Source organism: Anser brachyrhynchus, assembly GCF_964034855.1.
Source record: "Anser brachyrhynchus genome assembly, chromosome: 16".
Lineage (NCBI taxonomy): Eukaryota > Metazoa > Chordata > Aves > Anseriformes > Anatidae > Anser > Anser brachyrhynchus.
This window is the reverse complement of record NC_137734.1, coordinates 9,088,171-9,115,896: the sequence shown is the minus strand read 5'-3', so window position 1 is coordinate 9,115,896 and position 27,726 is coordinate 9,088,171. Positions and strand designations below refer to the sequence as shown.

Genomic DNA, 27,726 nt, shown 5'->3' with positions numbered 1-27,726 from the left:
TGCTAACGTGCAATGGCAGTCATGTCCAAAAGGACACATTTTCCTTACCCACATCTGCCAAGAACCATTTTACAGACTTTTTGGAAGCAAAATTAAATCTTGCTGAATAAAGCAGGCCAGGAGACATAAATTCATATGGAGCAAAAAAACGTCACTGTCCCCCCCTACAATGTCAGTCCTTTTCTGCGGAGGTAGGGTCAGACCCACATATACAAAATAGGAACGTGATGAATGAATCTCTACCACATATGGTAGAATGAACAGAGACTTCTTGGGGAGGGAAAGAGAGATACAGACTTTCTGAAGCCTCAGTCTGCCATAAGGTTGGCTAGTACAGCTGGTATCACCAATAAAAAGAGATCTTACTGACTTTAAGGAGACTGCAAAGCACATCGTGATGCAGGATGGGGACCTGCGATGCTATTTTCAGTGCTGTGTTCTTTTTGTATTTGTGCCGTTGGTGAATCTGCAGTGTACAGGCAGGCAAGCCACACAGCGGAGGTTAAAAATATGTTTTCTGAAAACACAGCCCTAATACCGAGTACTGAATTTCATCCTGTTCAGATAAGCAAACTGAATATGCCATTCTGGTAACACCGTTCTGAAGAGGCGAGTTTCCCTCTGAGAGCTGCCACCCTGTTCATGCCCCACGTCCATGCCCTACCTCTCATCCCTCGCATTTTGCATCACCAAGCGGCAGCTGTGGCAGAGATAAATTGGCCACTGCCCCAGTTCTGCTGATGGCACCATGTCTTCCAGGGGTTAAATGGCTTTATCAATGTCCTATTAATAAAGGAGCCATTACTCCTGATTGCCTGCTTCCTTTCGGGTATCCTGAAACCTTTATTTCTGCCTTGGCTGAGAGCAGAGCCCCCATGTCCTCAATGCTCAGCTGCCTGGGCAAGCACTGAGGACCCCCTGGCTTCCCATTAGAGCAGGCATCAGGTAATTTAACAGAAGAGATTAATGATATCAACAATATCCTTTTACTGTGTTGCTTTAGAGGCCTGCATTGATGACTACAAAAGACAGTCATGGCTAAATCCCAAATGCTCAGTGTGTCTGGTTTTTCTTTGGTGTGTGTGTTTGTTGTTGTTGTTTAAATCCCTCTGATTTTATTTATTTCTGGGCTGTGTATGCACAGGCTGTGTAACTGATTTCTCCCACTGACCCCTTGGGAATGGCAGACCAGAGGCCAGGGGTGCTCTGGAGGAAAATGATCCAGGGCCCTCCCACGTGGTCCTCACTGTCACCAAAAGTCAAAACTCTCATGACTTTTCCAAGGCCTTCAATAGCCTGAGCCCTGGCAGCTCAAGAATTATCCTTTTCCTCAAAAACCAACATATGAAAGGAATCATTTTGATAGGTGGCAGGATAACATTGTCCTGCTTTGTAGGAATTTATGTTCTGAAGTGATATGAGTTGAGTTACAAAGTACGGAGAAAACCGGAAAGATATCCGAAAACAAATTTACAGGGTTGGTATGACAACAGGGATGTTTTGTTTAGATAAGGCTGAAAGGCCTTGAGGGGAGAATGAAAGAATACGTACACTCTAAAAAAATGCAAATCTGGAACGGCTTCCCTGAGCTATATAAGAATTTATTAATAATTTCCTTCAGACAGGAGATAAGGTTGGCACTCTGGAGAATTAACCTGAGAATCATCAGTTAGCAATGAGCTGAAACCAAGTGGTAAACACGCGCAATGATTACATTACAGCTGCAACTGGGAGGGATATCTAATTATTAATTGCTAATCACATGAACAAGTAAATTTACTCTGCCTTCATTAACAACGCTCTGTATGTCTGCGAGAAGATGTACAGGCCCTCAGCGCCGCGTGCGCTCAGACCCTCCTGGTTCCAGCTACCAGTTTGTACATCACAGGAACCTCCAGAAGTCCCAGTTTTCACTGGTGGAGCCCCAGAGAACTTCTGGGTCTTGCAGAGAGGCAAAACCTGGGGAAAACTCACTGCAGGCAGAGTCCCATGCTGGTAGCGCAGGAGAGACAGGCCACTGTTCGTGCTAATTTTAGTGATTTTTGTTTAAAAGCTCCTACAGGGACCTGCATTTACCTCACAGCTGCAGAACTCCACGGGAACTGCTGCCATTTTCCTACGTGGCATTTGCTTGATGCCATGAAACTATTCCCTGCCTGAGACACACACAGGATCGACTGCAAGGATGGCCAGGTGGTGGAGGAGGCTGCGAGAACAATGCCTGCCTGGCGTGGCAGGGGCTGTGCCGTCCCGGGCTCCAATAAAACACAGCATGTGCAATTGAATGTCCCCATTTCTTCCCAAACTGCAGCTGGATGGAGCAGTCACGGTGGGATGGCCTTTGGTCCCACGAATCAGGCTGCTTTCCTTTGTAAAACTACTCAATAGCAACAGAGCTGTAAGGAGAAGACAGTAGCTGGGGAAGCTGCTAGCAGAGAACCACAGAGCACGAAGGCTGGAAATAACAGCACATACCAGTTCAGCTTGAACCAAGAGCCAGCCAATGGCAGGATTTAAATACTTGTCCAAGATCATTCGGTTTTTCTATGCACAGTAAAGGAAAAACCCCAGAACATGCCGGTAAACCTCACCAGCACTTCCCCCAAAGGGCCCACCTGCTCTGATGGGGAAAGAGGAAGAGCAACAGGCTGCAAATACTCCACTGATACTTCTGAAGCTGTCATTTCACGCGCAACAGAGCTTGCAGTTCTCCAGACTCACTGGGTATGATGTTAGATTTATCTCTACTTTAGCAAAGCTAATCAGAAAGAAATGTTTTGTGGAAACTTTGGTAATCTAGAGCTGTCATTTTCGTGTTTTCTCTGGAGTAACAGAAAAGCGAACGTGAGGTAACGTGCTTTGATAATGTGGAATTGTTTCACTTTGATGAGTTACGATCAAACTTTGCTAAAACTGCAAAGTCATAAGCCACTATAAAATACTGAACAGCACTTGTACCCAGTACTCTTACAAATTCACATTTTAAAGGATGTATTTCCATCTGACTCAAAAGCCTAAATGACACAAATTGAAATGATCAAATCAAAGGGAAACATTTTTACCTGAGCAAAATGAAGCACCTTTGATGTTATTGAAACTAAACAAGGAAGTCAAAATGATTTGACGTTCCCCATGAAACACTTCACTGGAACTGACGCAGCTCTGTGAAAGATTTCTAATGTGAGGAGGCTTTGGGGAGGCCCCCAACGTCGCATCCCTCCAGCACCAGCACTCCTGCTTCTTGCTCCCTCCCCAGCGTGCAGGGTCTGTACCAACTTGTTGGAAACATGTTATGCCGGTGAAAAATGATGCAGGTTTCCCAGCCAGGACCAATCCCAGAGGCCACGTAGGCTCCTAGAGGAGCAGAACATCTCTGTGCACTTCTCTGCTCTTTCTGCCGGTGTGAACAGTCATTGAAGAGAAGCACGAGCCTCAGCGCTTCCCAATTTCACGTGAATCCCTTCCTGTGGCACTCTGTCCCGTCCCTCCCTCTACAAAAGTCTCTTAGAAGTACACAGGGACAAAGCAGTCCAAAGTCAGTTCAGTTTCTGTGCGTGTTATCTTAAGAACCTGCAGGCCTCAATAAAAAGTTTATGCATAATTTTATGCAGGAATTTATAGGATTAAATTGAGAATTATACTTCATCTATATCATTTTATATTCTGGTTTAAGACAGGACATTATCCTTTGTAAAATCCTACAACAGTTTTTATGAGAGACTGTTAAGAAAAGAAACAGGATCTCCATATTCTGATTCATTCAGTACCTAGGAAGTATTTTAATAAAGAAAACTAGAAAACAATATAGTCCATTGTGGAATATCCTAAACACCACTCAGTGCATGGCTTTCCCAGTACAGGTGGAATAAAAAGAGAAATTAATTATAAAGGTCACTTAGAAAGTGATTTTACTCCAAAACCTTTGATATTTCTAGGTCTGCCCTTTAATATTCCAGGGAGAAGAAACCTTAAACCCTGATTTTTGTGTTTTGACTTCAGGGAATGTGTGTTTACCACCTGTTTATGGAGCGGTATCTGAGCCAGCCAATTATTTAAATATCAAAACAGAGACATCATCTGTGACTCAATTAAGCTGTTTCTGTACCTTTGCAACCCGAGACGTCTCCCTCTAGCTCTGGGGGTCTTTCTCTCTCTATCCAGTCGCTAGAGAAAGAGCCTAGCCCAAAGTAATTCTCTGTGTCCCTTCCAGCCAACTCGCCCACAGGAGAGGAGAGGAAAACTCATTTACGGGTGATCCTTTCAAGCAGCTGAAGGCACCTGGCTGGAACCAGCACACGGTCCAGCCGTGGCTGTGCCTGGTGCTGGAGAACACCACCAGTGGCCAAAACCACCACAGTGATAGCCCGCGGCAACCTGTGCATCCTGGTGGGAGACAACAGGGGCTGAGTGCTCGGGGTCCGCTTGGACCAAGAATCCCCAAAGCTGGCCCTGAGCCTACCGACAGCGCATCGCTCACCCACAGCATCTCGCTGCAGGAGGAAATGTCCTCGTGTCTGTCTCTGTGCCTTTCCCCTCCCTTCTCCCATGCCCAGGCTTCCCCAACAACTTCCTCCACACGTTCCTCATCTTTCTTTCTTTTTTCCTTCCCATCCTTCCCCGCTGGGGTGGGGAGATGCTCCTGGAGGAACCTCTGTCTCTCCTCCCTTTGACCCCAACCCACCACCACCCAGTTTCCCTCCCTGCAGTGCCCAGAGGCTGAGCGACGGAGGGCACCGCTCTCCTCCTCACAGATGACAAGATCGCCTATCTTCATCCTCTTCTTGGACAGGAAACAGCATCAAAAATTAATCTCGTTCCATACATAGAAGCAGACAGACCCAGAAATGTCACCCAGCCGAGTGTGCAGCCTGGATGAACGTGGCCGGCAGCTTCCAGGTTTCTCAGCGCTCTCACCTCACTGACCTCAAAGCATTTAAATCAGCTAAAACCACAGGGCCTTAACTGCTGGGCACACCACTTGCAGAGAGCTTGTTTACATAGCAAGGGTCAGAAACAAGGGATGGCAGCTCTAGCAGCATGGGAAGTGACGCAGGGATGGCATGAGAAGGGAAAATTTGGGTGCTTTTTAAACGAGGCTGGGAAGGCCTGATGCAGGAAGGGCAGGGAAGTCAGGTGCCTCGCTGCAGGCAGTCGGAGGAGCCTCCCCCTGCCTGAACCAGAGCTGCGTGTTTGTGCTATGGTGGGGTTTTACACCCAGGCAGGGACAAACTTTGAAAAGACCCAGAACAAAATGAATTCCTGATGGGAGCAGGCAAAATCTCCAGTGCCAGGTCCTGACCTGTGCTCGCGTATCCCTGGCTTCATGGGGGACAGATGTAGAGAAGAGGCAGGGAGGAATTTTTCTTTTTGTTCCAGCAGTTTCAAAGAGGTCTAATGAAACCTTGGACAACACTGAAGCAGCCAGGACATGTTAAAAAAGCACCTATCCTGTTGTACGCTAAAAAAATTGGTGTTCAGAGTACTGCATGGACGTGGTAATGATACATCAGTATTACAACGCTGTTTATTTGATGATAAATTAGACAATATAATTACTGTAACTGGTAAGAGGTGCTAACCTGAAGCTATGGAACACATGACAAAGAATGCCTTAAAATAAAATAGAAGAACTTTATGAAAACAAGCAAGGTTTTGAATGGTAGGATTATGATTTCCCCCAGACATGCAGTTTCTGCACGGAAAGTCTCAGCTGCTGGAGAACTACAGGACAAACCACCCACGCTGAGTTCCTTAAGTACAAGTGAAATTTTTGTACCTCCTTGGCCTCTCCCGCATGCCATCAGCCTTCTGAAAAGAACCTGTCCATCACCCCCATGTTAAACTGGACACACCAGGTGTTGAGTTCAAGGAGTAGGAGACACGCTCTTCTCTGCAGAAGAGTATCATTCAACTTGAGTTCACTAAAAATATTGAGGGAGAGACAAAAACTTATCAGCAGTCTCCATATAACCCCATCTGATAGACCATGGTGAGGAGACCTGATCCCAAAATACCAAATATTTACAGCAGATCTATTCGGAACTCAGACTCGAAGGAACAACCTCCAGCTTAGTGTGCTCATTTCTGTTGTGCTTGGTCAGATTGCTGCCTCACTGCCAGCTCCTTGCCAGGGGGTCCCAAATCTCACTGTTTAGCAATAGTTATTTACCCCTTTTGCTCCCACCAAAGCCTGACCCTTTATATTAACTGTCCCTCTCAACTTTTATGACGAGATGCCTCTCACCTTGTGGGATCCTGAGGTCTGACTTCTTTTGGAAGCACCTCAATGGGTTGCAACTCAGTTTTACCTACATTTACTGCTTTGAAGAGAGCAGGGCATTTTGTGTCTGGCAGATCCATTGGAATTTTTACTTCAGACATTTTGCAGGATAAACTCAGAGCAAAGGGTTGAGTTATACAGCTGGAAACACACTAACAGAAAAAGGTCCTACAAACATAAAACACATCCGGAGCTAATTGCTTCCTTAGGGCATCATTCTGGGGTCTGAGACAGCCTTGGAAGGAACTGAAGAGGGTCCCATCCTTCCCCAGGCCCTTTTCCACTCCAGTTAGCCCTGCGAGTGAGAGCTGCCCAGGCAATTCTCTCCCCTCAGCTAAACAGCTCGAGGAAAATCTTCACATTTGTGACTTGTCTTAGGAGCAGACATCCGTGAGACTGCAGATAAAATGCTGCTCGGGCTTGTCGGGGTTTGGCGTGCTATGGGACCTTCGTGGTATGGTGATTTCTCCCATCAGACTCCTGCCAAGGAAGCTGACTGAACGGCGATGTTTCTGCCTCCTCCTTTCTCGGAGAGCATGACTTGCATTGTGAATATATTCACAGGTCCAGAGTAACTTATTATACACATATTTTTCAAGCCTTTATTTTTTCATATCTATACATTTCAATGGTCATCCTGCCTGAGAGCCTGATGGGATCCCCTAGAGGCTGCATGTGCTGGACTAGCAACACCGACAGATTTAGCACTTTGGGATCCTCAGTCCTTGCCCCCAAACTTACTTATCAAAGTTGGAAGCACAGGCTGGCACCGTGCTCCTAGTTAGACAACAACCAATGACTTATTCAGCACTTTTCATTTCTGACCCCAAAACACTGCAGAAAAAAAGGACTAGCAAAATCCCAGTTTGACAGAAAAGAGAACTTTATCCTCCTGTAGGATAGAGTTACATGGTAATTTGGACATAGGAAAAAAACAGCTTTCACATCTTGAATCCTAGGGCCTTTGGCACTGTCCCATATCCCTTGTCTGTGGATCAAGCAATAAGCCAAACAATAGCTTGGTCCCTCCTAACTAAATCAAAAACTTGCTGACTTTTGGCAAAAGTTCACTGAGGAGGGGTGGGGGATGACATATTTTAGATGTCTTTGTCCTGTAGATCTGGCTGATCTGAGTTGAATCACCACAGTTAGTAGATGTTCTCAAAGCTTTTCAGAGCCATGTTTGAAAAAGAGGCATGCTGGGAGTCTTATGGGAAAAATGCTATTCCAAATTTGAAGATTGCTTTGGGCAAGTTTGCAAGAGCAAGGTAGTGATCCATTGGACAGCTTTCTAAAAGCAACATTTGGATGCTGGAACTGGCTAAGGGCTTGGCCATTCAGGGTCGCTGAAGGCAACTTGATATCAGCTTGGGATAAGGTCTGAAGCGATTCTCTTATCATTTCCATGAAACCAAGCAGGACTGACTGTGCTGCAGTTAACAGGAAAAGGGTAGAGCAGAATGGGTGCAACAGTGAGGTCAGAGTCAGACCTTAAACCGTTGTTAGATAACGAGCCATGCTGGCTTTGTTAGTTCATTTAATGAAACATGAACTATGGAGGTGTGGGAGTAGAAAATGAATATCTGAAAAAGCCAAGATTCAAATGAAAACATTTCACACAGATAAAGATTCCTTTCCTTTCTTTGAGAAAGCTAAAAAAAGAAGAGGGAAATATCCAGAATAATTAGCCTAAATAATGCCATTAATCCTAAGCAGAAAAATACACTTATTCTGCTTTCATCCCTAGAGTAGGATGAGAACATTTTATCCCATGCAGTGTAGTGATTTTCCTTGTTTACTTGTTGCACATTGTATGCTCCTCTCCTAACAAGCAGCAGCCAGTTTCAGTGCTTCAGCAGAGCCTACCCTAAGTACTCTCATTGTATTCATCCCTGTTTCAGAGCCAAATGCTGTAAATAATCTAGCACTCAAACTTATTATTATCTTGACTGCCAAAGCCAGCTGCTCTTCATGCTTAGCATCCCTTTTCAAAGGAAACACATTGTTTCTTCCAGCTTTGGGTCTCCCCTCACACACTGGAGAAAGCAGGAGTAGCTTGTAGAGGTGTAAGCTTGGGGCTTGTATGAAGGAATTTATTGCTGTCGTGTTGTCTGTTTCCATAACTCTCCCAGCCCCTCAATCCAATATGTGCTCCAGTTGTGCTCGGGGCTGTACAACGTGTAATCCTTGCAGCATCCTCAAAACAAGCCTGTTTTGTTTTCTCTCTTGTTTATTCCATTTATGTGGGCGCTCCTGTGAAGCCGGGGGCATGAATACAACGTGTGATGCTACTCAGACCTCGAGGAATTACTTGATCTTGAAAAGGACGATAAGAGCCCCACTGCCTGAAATAGGATGCGTCTTATTATCTTGTTAGCTGCTGCATGATCAATTCACCCTCGAGACAGAAGGTGAGACGATGAGATTTACCTCCTTAGAAGGTTTGGGTCTTATCCAAAGATCTCCGGTACAATATATGTTGCATATAGCATCTAAATATTTCATGCACCTTGCAAAAGAGATGTGGAAATAACATGATGCAGAGAGTGGAAAATACATGACTCTACAAAGCAAACTCCTTTCCATGACATTTTTTCACCTGCTAAGCTTTGCCTGCTTTTCACACATGACCACTGTTCACAAAACAACAGGGTCCTGGATAACAGGATTAGAAACTGGGAGCTGTGAGCTGAGCTAAGCTCCAGCGCTGCTGCAGGAAAACAGCCTGCAGGCTTGGAAGGAGAGGCTGGAGGAGGAGGAGAACTTCTGGAGAAGTGCAGGGAAGTCCTGCAGTGCCTCCACCCTGAGGAAATGCCAGATGGGGCTTTGCAGAGCTGTCAAGCGGCCCTCAAGCTATTTGTGGGCATTTTGTTTTTTAGTGAAGGGCCTCACGGAACACGCTCCGGGTGACAGGCCGCAGTCAGGCTGGTTGGCACCCATGGCAGTGCTGTGCTGCCTGCCTCCCTGAGAAGAATCTGCGGGGGTATCTGCTCACACCACAAAGGCAACACGACCAGCGAGGGCAAGTGGTTGTGACTTGTGAAGAGTGGGCCTAACGAAGTGGCTCTGCTGGGCAGGAATGGAAAATGAACATGGTGCCTGAGCAAAGTCCGCCAAAAAGTCCTCCCTGTCTGACCAGTCAGCATGAAACGCTCCCCCTGCTACACCCAGAGCACACGTGGTTTGGGAGGCTTGCAGAGCTCCAACAGCATTTGCACCGGGTGCTGAGAAATTAAATTCATCAAAAGAGGGAGAGGAACATTCTGGCATCCTTTCAGTCTGCCTGCCTCTCTCTGCTGCAGCGATGCTCTTTTGCAAAGCATAGGATGTCTCTCACACCTGCTGCTTAATGCACTCTCCACGTGTTCATCATGCAGATTGCCAGTTAGAAGCTTGAAAAGCAAGAATTTTTGATTTTTGATTTATTTGTCTCACTTCAGAATGCCTGGAGGTAGTTCCCTGGGTGCATGCACAACACTGTTCAGATGTGACATCTACTGGATATTCAAAAGATCCTGGGGCAGGGCAAGGAAATGAAATTTGTTATGTAGCACCAGCTCACCTCTTCAAGCAGGCAATGAAACAAGGGGACTAAATCTTGACTATTTCAGCTCCCTGCTGTTCAGACTAAAAGAGGTACTATAAGATCATAAATCAGTCACAAGCCAGATGCTAAACCCTGAACTGTTCCTCGAAATGAATGGAAGCTGATGTATAGATGATAGACAGACAGAGGTGAGGCCTGGGTTTCCCATTCTGTATACAAAAGCACAGCTGGGACACACAGATCTAGCATTAAAACCAAGAGCATCTGCAGTGACCACTGGTAATTGTGCTCATCCCTTCTCACCTCTGTGGAAGGATACTTCTGCTCATTTAATGGGTTTTCAGCCGTGCCAGACATCTTCATCTCGGAACACAATTTAAGGCATTAAGTAGGATATAGGGGCTTAACAGAGGTTTTAGGTGAGATTTCCTGACTATCTGTCTGTTCTCCTATTTTTTCATCATGAGCTGGCTAACACTGCAACCCTAAACACCTCGGCTAATGCATCGCAGAAGCATCCAGAGCATTACGACAGAGCCTGGAGTCTCTTGGTCCAGATTTGGGGTGAGAGCAACCACAGCCCAGCAGCAGCAGCTGAAAAACTTCTCTCCCCTGTGACCTTTCGCCACTTCTGTCTGTTCATTGCATCCTTTCATTGATCACTCTTCCCTTGTTTGTTCCTGTGCTGGCCCCGCTGTGGCTTTGGTCGTACAGGCTCAGAGCTATAGCCTCCAGCCCCAGCCTCACCCTTCGCATAGGTGCCAGCAGCAGGGAGGGAAACAGCCCTGGCACGGTGCTCCCACCCACAGAGGCAAGGTTTGGATTCACTGGAAGTCTGCTCTGCGGTATCTTCCTTGCTTTTATTATCTGCACTAACTACTTCGGAGATAAGCCTAAGCCACGCTGCGGTCCCCATGGAAACAGGTACAAAGAGCTTCGGTTGATTATTAATCAAGGTATCCAAACACCCTTCCTCCAGCAAAGGTCCCGAGGAAAGGGCTGCCACTGGGGGTCCCTGGAGCAGAGGGACTTGCAGCAGGACGTGCCCAGGAGGGTTCAGCCTGGGGCTGGTGGGGGATTTTGCTTCCTTTTCCTACAGAGGATGGAGAGGAGGAAACCTGCCTGAGTCTGCAGCGAGTCCCTACCCTGCTACCCCACGATGTGCCGCAAAGAGACCGCTTAGAGACATGAAGTCACGCTTTGTCTCCTTGGTGCTTGGAGGCCAGCAGTGGCATTTCCAGGGCTGGCATTTCGGATGATAAAGTGTTTGCAAGCAGGGGTGAATCATTTCCCTGAGGACACCCTCAGACTTGCTGCAGCACATTCAGGAGGAGAAAATGGTCTGCCTTTGGCATCGACAGTCTTTTAGTGTCTTTGAAGTCCACCCATCAGACCTGCAGCCACACACACGTGAGGCTGGTTGTGTCTGCGTCTTTAGCTGTCACTGCTGCTCCCGCTTCTCAGCTGCTTCTAAGACTCCTTGAGCAAACACAGGCACCCTGGGAAACCTCGAGCTCCACCTTCCCCAACGGGCATGGCCAACCAGGGGCGCTGGGAGCCCTGCCGCTTCCCAGCTGGCCCCGCTCGCCACCTCGCCTCTGCGCTACGGGAGGTTCTCCACGCTGGGAACTGAAGATGGTAGGAACCACCACCAGCACAGCTGGAACTGGAAGCTCTTTGCCATTTCTGCCCAGTTACATCTTGGTAGAGCACAGCTTCTTTTCTGGGCCTCCTAGCACTGAAACCCCTGGTTCCCCGAGGCGGGCACTTGTCATCCGTTCAATGCTTGTGAGCCAGGGAACTATATGGCCTCTCCAACCTGCCCTTTCTAAAAATGAAAGCAGTACATTTTCCTTCTCCCTTGCCCCATGTATTTTCTCACACAAAGCATGCCCTGAGGGGTGATAAGATAAATTTCTTCCCTGTCTCTTTCCTGACTATCTACAATCGGTTTTGTTCACGAGATGCCACAAACCATATATACAGGCTGCCACAGAAATATGCAATTAGAGCACATCTACACCAAACATGGTTAAGAGTCGTGGGAGCTGCAGGGCAGGAAAGCTTTTGCACTCAGACCCAGGACATCAGCAGAAGAAACCAGTGGCCGGGGCTGCAGTCAAAATGCTGTTTGTTGTCCCCAAAGCTGCGCTGCGTGCTCTCTGCTGTGGCAGCAGGAGGGGGCATTGAATCCATCGGAAACTTGGTGGGATCTCATTGTTAGCTCACAGTCCATTTCTTTTGTGGCTCTGGGGACAGCCAAAATATTACAAGATGGCAAAGTCACTGATCACATCCCTCTCCTGGGAGTTTAGCAAGCTTTAAATGCTTAAAGCAAACAATACAAATAGAGCTGCAATTATGTACTAGAAGTTTCCTTTTTCGATTTGCATTAAAGAAAGCCTTTTTTCTCCTTTTTTCTTTCCTTCTGCTTTGGAAGATTCAGGATCTTGGGGCGGCACTGGAGAGAGCTGCACCCACCTGCCCACGGCCACCAAGGGGTGCAGCCACGGCGGCCCAGGACCATCAGCGACTGCGAGGTCACACAAAGAACAGGACGGGGACTTTAATCCCTAAGACTTCTCTCCAAAGTCTTCCCAGCTGCCAGAATGCCTTCTCTGAGCCATTAGCTATTTTTTAATCAGTGACACTGAAAATAAGACTGTGACGGGAGACTCAAAGGGAAAATATCAATTAATGCCAAGGATGTTCCCTCACTTGGGTTCAGAAATGCCTGCTCAGAAGACACACGCAATTCCTGGATCTATCCTCCAACCAAACGCAAACAAACTTTCTGACCTCCAACGAGTGACTTTATTTAGCGCAGTTTCTAGAAAAACTCTGAGTTAGAGGCCTTTTTACAAAGAAAGGAAAAGTCCTATCATCATCTCGTGGGCTAGAAATGGAAACCTGGGCAGTTTTGTGAGTGTGCAAAGACCAGGGTCAGAACAGGTCCGTGTGAATTTTCTATTTCTAGTCAAAAGCTTCACAGAGTAACTGTGCCAGCAACTCCCATAACCTTCTTTGCATGGAAAGGGCAATGACCTCCTGACATGCTGAAAAATGAAAACATCCAGGGTCCTTCTGACCTCGTTCCTTCCTCGCAGAAGAAAAAAGGCTGGGGAGAGGGAGAGGAGATGGAAATCATAGCGCCCAAGGGGCTTTCGGGATGCCCTGTCTCAGCGGCACGGCCTCTTTGCAAATGACTCCTGACTTCAGCCAGGCTCCAGCTTTTCACTGCAGCTTCAGCACAGTCACAGCGAAATACAGGGGCTAGTCCTCAGAGACAGCAGCTGAAATAACTGGAGGTCAGACAGCCAGATCTTTCCTGGTACGCTTTAGCCTTTCTGAGGCTTATGAAGTTTTCCATAGAAAGAAAATGCTACATGAGTGCCTGTCTCGGCCAGAATTCAGGTGCTCTGGTCCTGCCTCACCACCCTCTGCAGGCAGCCAAAATCAAACAGGTAGGCCAAGAAACATTAAAATACTCAGATTAGTAATTCCAGTTGGGCTAATAGATATGGGCTGTTAGGCATTTGCATATGCATTAGGAGCCTTGGAGTTTTTTGAAACTGGGCTTAATTGAATTTTGTTTTACCCTTAATGGACCAGGAGGCACGTAGCCTCATCATGAGAACAAATCGCACGGGGGCTGGCCATTTTCCACATCGCTGCCCTGTCCCTTGGGCACTAACAACTTTGAAAATTCATGGGAAAACACACACAGAAAATCACTTTGGGCAAAAATCTCCTGTCTTAAAGAACAGACAGCAGTAAATGGTGATCTCAACGTGACCTGAGAATGTTTTAAACTTTTCTTGCTACGATGATGAATTCATAGATGAACTAATACAGGCACTGGACAAATGGTTAATGTTCCCCTGCGGATGGTCACAGTTTATTACTATTATTACTATATTATTATCATAATGATCCAGAGAGTGCCAGAAAGAACCTGATTAACGGCCCAGAATCTCTTGGAGGTGAATCTCACTTTTCAGTTCCTGGAGAACTTTCTCTTCTTTAGAGCACTCTAATTGTTATTCCTGCCTGTGTCAAGAGCCCCTCCAAAAAAACTGCGTGTATCATTAGCCTGCCTTGCCTTAAGGAAACACAGACTGGAACTTTGGGGTTAGGCAGTAATACAGAGCCAGTGTCTGAGTTTTACAGATGAAGGAATTGATGCACAGGGCAAAGAAGCTTTTGTGTAAAATTACCTAAATTGTGATCTAATTCCTTAGTCCAACATCTCAGATGACATCTTCCCTGACTTTCCCCATTCCTTGCACAGTATCTCCTCCTAGATTTACTTACTTGACTTTGAGCAAGGCAAAAGTTCATAATACAACCAAGGAGCACCAGGAAACCTCTATGTGTTCGTGGAGGTGAGCCAACCACCAGGGCACACGGGATATTTCCATTGCTGCCAGCAGCCACAAGGGATCCGCGAGCTGCAGACACACAAAGCAGCGGTGCTGCCGAGGGGGACATGGACGCCCTCCAACTTCGCAGCCACAGCGTTGGACGGGACAGACCCGACCCCCAGAGCAAACCGGAAGACACCAAGCACATCAAAGCAAAGGCTCTGTGACACCACGGCCTTAATTTCTCCTGCTCCATTACCCTCCCATTAAACCCAAATCGTGCCTGATACATCTGTCTGCTAGAGATGGGCAGCCTGTGTCCCCAAACAGCTGGCCAGCCTCTGTTGCAGGCAGATGGACCATCGGCTTGCACTGCATGACCCGTTCAATGACATTCAACGTATTTGCCGTATTGTCCCCAGGACTCCATTTGTTACATTAAGAATAAGGAGGAAATAACATGCAAAACAATAAATAAAACAAAGCTGATTTTTAGTGCTCCAGGGATTTCAGCTTTGTAGGACTGTCTACAACAACTGGCCATAAAACGTTGCATTAAAACCAGATGATATTACAAGAGGGTATGTTACAGGATAAGAGCAGGAGATAAAAAGCCAGCTGTAATTTTAGCAATCTTGTCCATAACATTAAAGCATACAACAGCACTCCTCTGACTCTGGAGGAGCATGATGCATATTTTACAGCCATGTTTTTATTGACTATAATTTATACCCTGAAGCATTATTGCCTATGTATGAAAAAAGCAATTCTGTTTTCCAGCAAGCCGCCAGCTAACCAGAAGGCACCCAAGTCCTCCCGAGAGAGGTACACGCAGCAAAATGCTTAAGGCAGAGTAAAGAATTCACCGCTGGACCAACAAAGACTACGACCTCTTTTGCCAGGGATCTTTGCTAAACAATGTCAACAAGACATAAATGCTTAATGAGCGCCTGACAATCTGCTGCTTGAATGTATATTGTCTGAGGGAACAGAAAACTCGCTTTCCATGGAAAATAGGATGCATCCTCTGCAAACACCAGCTCTCCCCAGCTGCCATGTGTGATGGCAGACCTGCACAATTGCACCCGCTGCTCTTAACCAGCTGAGAGAGCCCCTGGCACACCAGGAGTGCTGCTGCTCTCCTGCTCCCCTTCATCACCCAGGGTGTCCGTCAGCCCCACCAGGAGGTCCGTCCCCTGACATTCCCATGAGCTTTGTGGGGCAAGGTGGAAAGAAATCTCCCCACATACGTAATGGCCACGGGGTGACAGGTGAGCAGCGTTAGGGGATCCCCGCCGAGTGTCTCAATTAAAAATGTTCGTCTGCAGCACTGCAAGACAAAAGAAATTTGCAGAACCCAAACCAACCACTTTTTCCCCCTAAAGCCCATGGTAAAAATGAATTTCTCTCACGTTAATTGTCCAGCCCTAATAAGCCATCTGAGCTTTTACTAATAAGGAGGTGAAAAACTTTCATTTCAAATACACCTGTTTCACAAAAATGTACCTAATTTATGTGCATTTAATTACTGCAATTGCAGAACAAAATAGCCCTTGCCTGTGCAGGCAGGGTAATTGCATTTGAACATTAGCATAATCTATGCGTTAAGGAGCATCTTAATATTTAGTGGTTAAAAATAGTGTCAGATCTGGAGATGGCATAAATGAATGGCTACAAAGCTGTCACAGTTTACTTCCAGCAGGGATTGGTCTGTAATTTTTATCCAATCAGCGCCTTTTCGGTTGACAAATGTTAACTGATATGTATCATGTTGCCTTGTGAGGCTGAAAATAGATTTTGCAAATATGTTTCTGGGTGCGGAGGTGGTTCATACAAGTGAAGCAAAAGATGAGGAGAGAAAAGACAGACACATTTTGGTTCCCGGGGCTGGATTTGAGGCTGTCTCATCTGCCCGTGTTCATTAATCAGTCCAGTAAGGAAACTGATCGTATTCACAGAGTGCACGACTTGTACTCAGAGCGGAGAATGGAGCCTGGCAGTGACAGGGATTCACATTCATACAAGAAAGCAGAAATGTCTCCTAACCTGTCCTACCATGTCACACTGACAGAGAGAGAAAAGAGCAGGCACTTGCACACAGATTCTTCCAGGCACATTGCAGATGAAGCCCATGGGATTTTCCAAATTGCATTGACCAGTGATTGAAACCTAGAGGCTAACGGGAAAATAGCTAGAAGAAAATTTGAAAACAATCCCTTTTGTTTGCACTTACATTCTGCACATATGAAAAAAATGGAGAAGAGCTCTGCTGAGGTTTCCCACGCGCTCACAAATGTGACTCAGTCGGACTTCTCGCCGTCTGGGTGGCCGCAATCCTTCGCCCTTTCCTCTCGCTCTGGGCACTGGGTGCTGGAGAAAGTGAGCACGGAGCCAGGGGCAATGTGGCGTTTGTACACATGTGGAGGAGGAGAAGGCTTTGCCTCCAGTCCCCTCCGATCCCTGAACCAGCAACACCACGGCACAGACTGGCACCACAGGACCAATGTCCTCGGCCAGAGGGGCTGGGAAGGGTGAGGATGGAGGGCTGAAATGCAGGTCACCAGCACCACCGAATTTACTGTCCAGCTGCAGCCCTAAGTACTCAGAAATCTGGTATTTAAGGTGTACTTACCTCAAACCTACAGTTCTTAAAACTTAATTTTCAAGGTAATTCTAATGTTCACCCAACCCAAATGGAAGGTGCAGGTTTGGTTGGTTTTTAATTGAAAGACAGTTTGAGGATGTAAATCTCCATTACCACTTAATATTTTTGTCATTCTCTGTCTTTTCAGTTCTTCTACGGAAAAAGAGCCACTTCACTGACTTGCTCATTCATTGCAGAAAGAACAATATTTGAGATCTCTGAGAAGTGTTCAAGAGCAACTTATCTGAAGAGCTGTAACAGCTGGAGGGGAACCATTACTTGTCCAAAACTACAATTTGCTACAACCATATGATTTTTTGTCTGGCAAAATAGAGTAAAATCATTGCATAATAAATTACTTACAACTGACCTATTTTTATTTAGAGCAAGCAGACAAAAAGTGTCTGCAAATCAGCTGGGGGAGGAGGGGCTTTTGAAGAAGAGCTGCAAGGAAAACAACGGCCGGTCTGTGCCTCAGGGGCAGAGGTGGCCTTCGTTCTCAGGAGGATGAGGATGGGCACTTGTGAGTGCCTGCAGCACGCCAAACCCAGGTGAACCAGGGGTGGAGGGAGATGCTGCTCATGTTAAACATTCAGCTCACGAGATTGGCATGAACACGGCTGTTTCACGCTTTTCATTCTCTGCCTGTTTTTTAACCTTTAGATTTTATATCTTTAGGCCTTTTTCATCATTCATGAAGACCTGAGACCTTCTTTTCTTCTTTTAAACAAAGCTGAGACCTCCATATACTCCCAGTTTTGGCAGGGGAAGCTTTAACAAGAGCACAACCAAGCCAGCGGACAACATGCACTGAAGTCCTCAGTCTGTTTATACAGTCACTATGATGTGTTTGGCTTGCTGCAGTTTGACAGGTTGTTCCTTAGCTGCAAAGTGCCCACCTTCTTGCTGCCAATATGCAGAGAGAAGAGAGCTGAAATACATTCTGGAGTTATCTGCCAGGGATATCCGTGCATGTTTTAAGTTTTTATCTTAAGCAACCACATACTGTTCTGTCCCTAAAGGACATCTACACAATGAATCACAATATATGTTCTCAAAGAAAGCAGCAATTTTCTCCCTTTCTCCTGTTACTCAGACTAATATGGAATCTAAATGAAGGTTTGTAAAATACCTTAAAATTGCCCTGTTATTCACCAGCATCCACTGCTGCCTTTTAGCTTGGCTTTCCTGAAGATCAAAGACGATCTTAATCCCATTGAAGTCAAGACAAAATTCCCATTTCAAAGGCTGGCATTACATCCTTTTTACTTCGTCTGCCAATGTGATAGGAGCAGATACAATACAAGAGAAGGGAGGATATGTTATGCCAGGAACTATCCTGATGGGAAATAAGCCTTTTCAAATACAAAAAATGTTAAAGAAGGTAAAATTTTACCCAAACATCGTCCACTGAAAAAAGCTCCTGTCCATTTTATTTCCAACAAAGCCCAGTGCTCCCATTCACTCGGACTGCTGCACAGAGTCACGCCATGGTATACCAAGCGATAAACTCCCACAACAAGAAGCAGTAACACAAAGCAAGCTGTTGTATCTGACACAAGATGACACAGGTTGTCACAAGAGTGCTACATCAAAAAGCTGGGGAAAGGAAATACCAAGAGACGCTTTGCAGATGTCTGGACTGAGGTTTGGAGGCATAGCTGTTTAGGTATCGCAGGGGCAAAAACTCTTAATCAGGTCTTGTACAGAGTGCATATCCTTCTATTAATGGCAATAACCTACCAGAATTAGATGTGTTCCTCTCCGTGGCTTCTTTCTTCTCCTCTGTATTTATAGCCCCTTTCAATGCAGGTAACGTGGCTGACGAAGCAGGATTGATTTGATTAGCATGTAAATAAAGCCTCGTTGCTGCTCCTGGCTTGTCTGTCATGGTTATGTTTTGATGGGATTTCTGTCTTTCCTATTTACATCTGCTGCTTTCTTGCTGTGTTTCGGAGCCCACGTGTTTGGAGGGCTCAGGCCCCCGGGAGCTCCAGACAGAGCCTGCTCGGCCAGCAGCACCACCGGGGGTTTGGGATGCCGTCGGAGGGAGATCCACAGCCCAATCCCACTGGGCCATGAGCAGCACCAAGGGCACGGTGGTGCTCAGCACTTCCCCACATCAGCCTTTACCGGTTTGGTGGGGAATGAGCAGGGATCGGCAAAGCCAGGACAAGTGCATATGAAATGGAGAACTCCAGGACATGGCCAAGTCTGGGAATCACCTAGAAGGATGGTAAAGCCCTTGGGGTGTTTTACCCAGGTGCCTATGGACACCTAGACACCACAGAGGCAGGAGGCACATACAGATGTATCTAACCACGCTGGTCTCAGGAAGCAAGGAGTGACTGAGGAAACGTCTTACACCAAGATAGACCTCGGCTTTCAGCCCACAAAACCACAAAAACCAGTATTGTTTCTTGCCTACTAGCCATGAAGCTGGTTTGGTACTATCCGTGTGCAGCAGCTGGTGTGGGAACAGCCTGGAAAACAGCTGGACCCCAGCTCAGCCACTCCTGTTCTCCTGGTGTCCCAGCAAAAGGCTGGTGAGCGCTGTGCTCCAGCGGGTCATGCCCAGCTCACACTGGGGACACGCGATGGCTTCTGGCCATGCCTTCCCTTACACTGCCATGCAGGATCCCACTGTTTTTCTTTGGGGCTGCTCAGCCTTGATTCGGAGCAGAAGTCCCCATCGAAGAATGAAGGACTGCATCCTGAGCACATGGTACTTGCTCCTGACATGGTGGCAGGACCGGGATCGCATCAAACCCATTCTGCATCTCCCTCCTCATCAGGGAGCAGCAAATATCTGTATAATCTCATCTAATTTTTTCAAGCAAAGCAGATCTGGACAGCTTATGGGAGAAAGAAAGAATTCCAGCACGCTCCACTGAAGCCTGGGCCACGTAACTGCGCACAGCTCCAGGAACAGAGCAGGAGTCGCAGATGGAGAGGCTCCAGATTGAATGGTTCAAGTAATGGTTAAATTTGTGTTCCACAGAACCAAACAAACACATCCCAGGTCCAAATAAATTCTACCACTCCCCTGTCACTTAGCAAGGAGAGATAAATCTGCAGAATTTTGTGCTAAAGGTAACAGCTACAGGACTGGGTTCTGACAATGAAAGATGTGCTGCAGTAACACGCTAACAGGAGGCATCATCCCAATAAATGAAAGTGGCAGAAATTCACAATACAAAGTAACAGACTGCAAGCTAAAATTGATCACCAGATAAATCACTACCATCAAAACAGGGCTTAAATAAACATAGAAATCCCCTTGCACAGCTAACCAAAGAGCTGCCAGGTGAAGGATGGGGGCACATATGTAGGCACATATATATAAGGTGACGTGCACAAAAGCCTGGGTGCCTACATGTCCACGTGTGCAAGAGCACAGGTGTGCCTGTACGTATTTATGGATTATAGATCTGGTGCTTTCCTCAGGGCACCAACATCCCAGGGCTGCTCTGGGGATGCTCAGAATCTATGATTCTATGATTCTACACACCTCCCGCAGCACAGAGCCACCAGGCCCAGCCCTGCACTGAACTGACGGTGTCACACCACGTCCCCAGCATGAGGGACAAGGTTGCCCTCTGCCAGGAGAAGCCCTGCTTTCCCCAGGGTGCAGGCAGCAATCGAAGGAGGATTGCTTTGCCTTCCCCTGAGCAGACCAGACCAGAGTTTTGCCATGACACGAGGCTGCTCATAGGATGTTCCCTATGCTTCTCAAGATGAAAACCTGTCTCTGTTGCACGTAATGAGCACAGGGAACACAGGCGGCTTGTCTGAGGCCAAAACGCCCGTTCAGATCTCGGGCGTGGAAGGCTCGGCCCTGACAAAGCGGTGTGTCCCTCTGATCTCCCCAGGCTGCCATCAGACAGGAGCGGTTCTACCGATATTCAGATTTTGATCTTCTAACAGTCCCGGAGCACTGCAAGTACATTTGGTCATTCGTGGCAGACAAGGATAATAACTAAAACTGAGCACCATTGTCTAAGACAGGCCTGTCTCCGGTGATGGGCCCCTGGAACTAGGCCTGCGGACAGCCATCAGGGGAGCAAGGCTGGCCAGCAACCTGAGAAAAATGAGAAAAAGACATTTTTGAAGTTCACCACAGACCAGAAATCAAGATAAGTTTTGCTAGGGCAATGCCACGTGGGTTTGTTTCGCTGTGCTGAAGCAGCCGAGGAACCAGCGTGCCGCAGCACCACGCTGCCAGCACCTGCACACCGAGCCTCCCGCCTCCCGGACGCGTTTCGTCAGCACGCGAACAGGAGGAGCGCGAAAAATTAATTGAATTGATGTCTCACGGCATTAATTCAACAAAGCTGTGCCTTCAGATGGAGGACTATTCTGAGAACACTTTCGCTGTGTGTTTAAAACGCCTCCCTTGCCACCAGGCAGGAGGCAGAGGGGAAACCTCCGGCCCCTTGCCGGTTGCCTCCGGCAGCCTCGCAAAGCAGGCGTGGGGACCGTGGTCCCCCCCGAGGTGGGACCGTGGTGTTCCCGCAGGGAAATCAGTTCAGTCACGGACAGCACGCAGTAAGCACGCTGCTGGCCAAGGGCTGAGGAACCTCGGGCCTCTCCTCCCTCCCCTGAGCTGCTGTTAGTGGTGGCTGGGCCGCCTGCCGTCCCGCTCACCTTGCTTCGGGGATCTTCTCCTTTATTACTATTATCAACGCACTTTAGAAGCTTTCACTGTTGTCCACACTCTAGGGCTGAGGAAATTAATGGTATTTTTTTATTTTAGAAGCAGAAGCATCCCCAGCAGGGCGCTCCCTGCCCAGGTGCAGGATCAGTGCCATGCCTGTTGCTCCTGACACAGGGTCAACGTCCCTCACGCCACAGCAGCTTTCAGCTCTGCCGTATGAGCCCTCAGAAACCCTGGATGTTGATCCATTTTATTATGAGATAAATGCCAATATATCAGATGAATCTCTCCATTCGTGACAGTGGGGATAGACTGCGGGCTGACAGGCTGCACAGTTGGATTATATTATCCAAAGGAAGCACCATCCAAATGCTGTCTAATTTAATTTTCCCCCATTAGGAGCTTATTAGTTGTCCCACTTACAGGGCTGTACCATGCACGACACCCTGACACTCAGCGGTATTTCAGGGGAGGGTATTTACTGCTTGAATTTATGGGAAAAAGGAAAAGCTCATGATCACAAATGCAACCTGTGGTTTTTGGCAGAGAAGGATTCTTCCATACATTTTTCCACAGCCCTTTAATCTAGGTTTCATGGGCATCCAATGGCATGGCTTTATCAAGAGGCACGTCCCTAGTATAGGGGTGAGACTGAATCACGTGCCTGCATTTCCAGGAAATAAACTACTACTGTGTCCACATGGGATGCACAGCTCTGTGTGAACCCACTGAGCCACAGGTGATAATGCTCTTACTGTAGGAAATGGTGTGGTAGGGCATGAACCCTACACATTCAGGACCAGGTCCTGTTTGCCCCAGTCTGCTGCTCTGGGTGGCTCCAGCAGTGCTGTTGCTGCAGAAATAGCACCCGGGGCATGGCTGCACCAGTTTTCTATCGAGCCATGTGGGCAGGAACCAGAATTTCCATCTGCAGGAAATCCCAGTTATTATAGGTTTTTGCAACACAATCCTTCTGCCTTGCAAGAAAAAAGCCTCAAATCTTGAAATGTGCTATGGAATGGAATTCAAGGAAAAGCGACTCACTGAAATGCTGTGCTTTAACGAGATCAGTACACTTGATAGGAATATTAACTGTAATAGAGAAATTATAGCTAAATATAATATCTGTATTTAACATAGTTAAACAAAACAAGACCATGCATTCATTTGGGCTGTTCCTGTGGGGGATTCAGACAAAATTAACACGGCCCACAAAGCATTTTAATTCGAGCATAACTGAAATGTTGTGGTTCTGCTGGGAGGTTTCTGAACAAAACCCAAGTTTTTAGCTTTGTGAAGTGGCTTTGATGGTAAAACCCCTTTTCCCGGGGCACAGTCCTGCCCTAGCAAAAACCCTGATGAGATGTGAACATCTCCAAAGCCCCGGGCTGTTCCCGGCTGGTGAGGGCATGGCCCCTGCTGCCGTTTTGCTGCCCTGCAGCCTCCTGGGTGCTCGCTGAGCTTGCAGACACTCAGCAAACCACCATCTTCAAGCAAACATTCTCCAGTTCCTCTCCAGAATCTCTTCTGCTCTCCTCTCAAGGGACTGGCACCACTAATCACTTCCACGTTTTGAAGCCCTCCTTTAAAGAGCCGAATCTTCCTCCCCTCAGCAGCCGTCTGTCAGAGGCACTGCTCTCGGAAGGAGCAGGACACAAACCAGGACACCAATTCTTTGGGCAGGCACAGCTCCGTCTCTCTTGTAACATATCAGCTATTTTTACCCATTACAGAGATCTAAAAAAAGATATATATATATATATATATATATATATATTTTTCCCTCAAAAAGTACTTCAGGGAAACAGAGGATCTGCCCTGAATCCTGCAGTATCCCCCAGCAGCTTGGCCCCCTGGCTGCCCCCAGCCCCTTCCCGTGCTCAGCGGGGCTGCCCGCAGGCTGCCCCAGTGCTCGTGTGCCCAGCACCGGGCACTGCTGCTCCTCTGCAGACCGTGCTATCAGCACGCCCCAGTGCTGCTTGCCATTTTTGGCAGTCGAGCCCAGAAATATGCACGAGACATAAATAATTCCTTTTTAGAAGCTGGCCGAGGGGATGCAGCGCTAAGCCCTGCCAGCAGCACGCCGCGGGCTGGGGTGCGCCTGCGCCGGCTGGAGAGGGGCTGGTGCACGTCCCCCTGCTGCAGGACAGCCACAGCACCCTGCTCCCCCCAAAACGGGGATTAGGCCCCCTTTTCGTGGGTGATGGGAAAGAGAGGAAAACAGAGATCTGGTGGCAGCCCTCAGGGTGCGAGGCAGGACGGGTTTTTAGTGCTACTTATCGCAAGGAGCGCAGGGGGAGCAGAGTGCTGATCCAAGGGCTCAGCAGGCACCGGATTGCAAATGTTCCTTGCCCCGAGGAGCTTCCAGCTCGGGTTTTGGGGTAACTGTGCCCTCCTCCCTGCTGCCAGCCTGTTTTATATGGAGGCGGATGGAGCCTGGGGCAGCCCACGGCGCTCTGCAGGCAGCAGTGAGCTGGGGACTCAGCCCAGCAGCAATAAAATACACAATCAGACCTGTTCATTCCTTACAGAAAACCCAGGCGAAGATGTGGTTGGGGTGGTCCTGAGCAGAGCAGCATCCTGCGGGGCAGGACAGGAGCTCCCGAGCTGCCTGCTTGTCTCCTGCGCTCTGCCCAGGCTGCAGAGGTGCTGCATCGCCCCTTGGCTGCTCACTGGGAAATTCCCCCCTACAGCAAGCGTTCTGTACCTGGATGCTGCCATCCTTTTGGTCCTCAGCTTCCCCCCTGCTGCTGCCAGCCAAGAGCCCACAGATCACAGGCAGCCTTATTGTTAAGACCCACTTAGCAGGGAAACAACCATTTCTCAGGCACATTACAACGGGGCTGAGTCTCACAGCGATATTCAAAAGTGCTGCCAGGCTCCTCAGAGTTTGGGAGCTGCATTCCCACTTTCCGAGGCTGCTGGCACCACCACCCAAAGAGGAGCCCTGCAGGCCGGACAGAACCACCACTGCAGGGCTCAGGACGAGGTGTCAGCCCTGAGGAGGAGGAGCGGAGGCCCTGGCAGAGGCCAGGTTGGGCAGGAGGCCCTCTCCCCACCGCGGGGGTCCTCTGCCCGGTGGGGCTGTGCTCCCCCTGTGGAAACCGGCGCTGGTGTTAGAGCTCATCCTGTGTCAGAAAGGTCTCGAGCTAAATATCTGAGCAGGGTCAATAAACCCAGCCTGCGAGCCCGTCTCCTACCGAGAAACACCCTGCCCCCTTGAAACACTTTGGGATTTCATCAGCTGACAAACAGCCTGCCCCGCAGAGTCCTCAGCACCAAGACAGCTGCTTTACGCCAGTAGTTACTTCAGCTCTCCAGCTGAAATTAGAATAAATAAATAAATAAAAATTTAAAAGGCTGAAAAATTCTCCCGGTGCCCTGAAAACAAAACACTCCGGAGTTTTGGCACCGGAGGCCGACCCTTGGTAGGAGGGGATTTGCACGGACTCCAGCTGAGCTCTGCTCTTTGACATCAGCGCGAGAACTCGCCTGTGTCTGCAAATGCCACGCTTATGCAATGCTGCTAAATTCATCCCCACGCTGCTACTCACACCGGCCTGTAAACACAACCCGCCCCAGCCACTGGGCTTGCTTGTTTGGTCAGACAGCACCGTGTGCGCTGACAGGTGCCCAAAAGGTTGCTTCGGTCCTAAAAACGTGGCCCATTCCCTGTAAAAGGCCCTGAGAGAGCTTTTCCCACCTCCTGCCTGGCAGCATGCGGTGAAGTGCCAATTCCCCCTGCCTGCGCTGAGCCTCTCCCTACCCACCAAGGGCTTACGGAGCTGCACAGAGGAAGAAATCTGAAGTCTAGTCACTGCAGGTGGAAAAATATTTGCTGGAGGGCCCAGTTTAATAAATAACAAGTGGATAAAAAGGCTCCAGCAAACCCAGTAAATCTGCTTCATGCTCAGTGCTTCCTTTTTTTCATCGCAATCTCTGCTCTCGCTGGATGCTGCTGGCACTGACAGACTGCTTTGCTTCCCGTGCGAATCGCACGTGATCGTATGCTGCCCGTGCAATGGATGGGGAATAACTCAGAGACGCAGGAGGGGAGGGATGCTCGGGGCCCCTTTCCACCCCACGCAGACAGGGCTTTCCCCAGCCTCTTCTAAGGAAATGCTGGCCCCACAGTGCCCGCGTTGCTGGTCCTTCCTGCTCCCCTGCTGCAGGCAGCTCCGGAGGCTGCAAATGAGGGGGGTGCCCGGGTTTTCCTTCTTGTGCTTTTAGAGCATCCCCAGCCGCAGCTTGCGGCTCCAGCAGTGGGAATCAGCTGCCATGGAAACCTTGCAGATGCCCTTTTCGAACAGCGACTGCCTAAAGCACGGCTGAAGAGCATTCCCCCTCCCCAGGATCACAACACTGAAAACGCCCCTGCTAGCCCTTATGGGATCCTCTGGGCACCTGCAACGTTAAGATAAATGGTTCGGAAAGCTGTCGTGGAGCAAATGCACTGCAAATGTGGCTGGGCACAAAAGCCAGAAACTCAAAGGGATTCAGAAATGCGCTGCTACAATTCAGCCTCATCCTGTGCTAATGAGATTCTGTCGATGGCATCCGCCGCCACAAAGGGTATTTCCTGGCGCTGTGAGGCTTGCAAGGAAAGAAACAGTTCCGTCTCCGGCAGGTAGACCACAGCTCAGACCGTCTCCCACCCACGTCTCTTTCATTAGGGCATCGCACCTCCAATAACCCACCAGAAGCCCAGCTGGGTGAGCGGACGGAGGCACGAAGCTGTGCTCGGCAGGGCTGAGCGGCAGCGAGGCGGTGGGAGGCAGGAGCCGCAGAGCCTACAGCTCCTGTGGTGCTGGTGCCAGCGTGGGCTTGAAAGAGTTTGTGAGCACCCCGGAACATGAGCACAACAGAAACCCCACACACTGCCCTGACTCGCTCAAAATTTAAGTGGTAATGATGCAGCTTGAAAGCCACCGGCCTGGGAATGTTATTTAAGAAAAATCATTTATTTTAACCTGATGCCTGAGGCTTTGGTGCCCAGAAGCTGTTTGGACTCTGGCCTAGAGTTAGGGGCTTGGCGTGACAGGAGGCTACCGGTGGCACAGCGGCCAGCCTAGATGCCCATCTCCTGCTCTGGGCACAAAAGTGCTCCCTCGAGGGGTGGAAGGGAACCCAGAAATGCAAACGCCGAAACGTTTACCTCATCCTGGAAGCCTCCTGATGGCATCCCTGCTGCCAGAGCTGAGTTTTTACACCAGCCATGCTGACTCCAAAGTTGAATTTTCCATCCTGCTATTTGTTGTTTTAATAAGTTTCACAGGGGAATGAAGGAAGAATGGCAGATAAGATCTCTGCAAGTTAACTTAAACAGCCATTAAGGGGAATTTTGACAAACCGATAAGCAACTAAATGCAATTCTTGCAATGAGAACTATCAGACGTTAAAGATTAAGCAACAGCACCAGCCCCTGGGAGAGAAGCCTCCAGAGCTGCAGGATGCTCCCAGATGACAGCGTGCCACATCCAGGGAATGCCAGACAGCAAAAACTGGGACGGAGGTGGAGAAGGTGCAGTGGCTACAAGCCCTGTACAGGTCATTCCCTGCCCAGCTCAGCTTTAGGCTTCCTCTGCTTGATATCCAGGCCATTTGACTTGCCTGCTTCCCGATGAGAGGAGGGAGGGTGTCACGAGGCGCTAGACAAGATTTTGACCAAAAACACTTCAGTGCTGCCTGAGAGCATCACGGAGAGAGCCAAGGGGGCTGGAAGGGAGAGGAGAGGGCTTTGTTCACTTGCTGTGCTTGGCTAATCCATCTTTACTCTCTTCCTGTTATCTGGCATTTGAGTGAGATGCCATTTATAGGCTCTAATTGCCAGGCTCCTACTAGTTTTTCTTGCTGCAAAGCTCTGGTGCTGCCAGTCAGAGACGGTGCCTTGTTGTAAGATAGCATCTCTTAATTTCACTGTACAGAAAGACAGACCTCATACAAGACTCGCATTTAATTACCAGAAAAAAAAATATGCTAATATCTCTATCGAAGTACCGTTTGACATCCAGAATAACCACGGCTTAGTGCCCCCTGGCATTTCACCACATTACTACATTACAGCCCAAGTCTGCACGTCCTGGACACCAGCTCAGCTGCAAGGAGACATTTCCCACCCAGTACCTGAGAAAAACCATCACTGTCCCTGCCGCCTCCCGCAGCCAGCCCTCACCCCAAAGCTCTCAGTGCTTTCTCAGACCAGAGCACATGCCTGCATTTCCCCAGCTCTACCCC

General features: G+C 48.4%; 1 protein-coding gene and 1 long non-coding RNA gene across 2 annotated transcripts in view; both read right to left on the bottom strand.

Moving 5' to 3' along the window:
* Positions 1–27,726, bottom strand: part of KCNB1 (potassium voltage-gated channel subfamily B member 1) — a 120,328-nt gene that overhangs the window by 57,706 nt on the left and 34,896 nt on the right. The window lies entirely within an intron of this gene.
* LOC308178985 lies at positions 16,600–19,890 on the bottom strand. Its single transcript, XR_013940092.1, has 2 exons — positions 18,858–19,890; positions 16,600–18,826 (listed from the first exon to the last, which is right to left on the bottom strand). It is a non-coding gene; the product is annotated as an uncharacterized lncRNA (long non-coding RNA).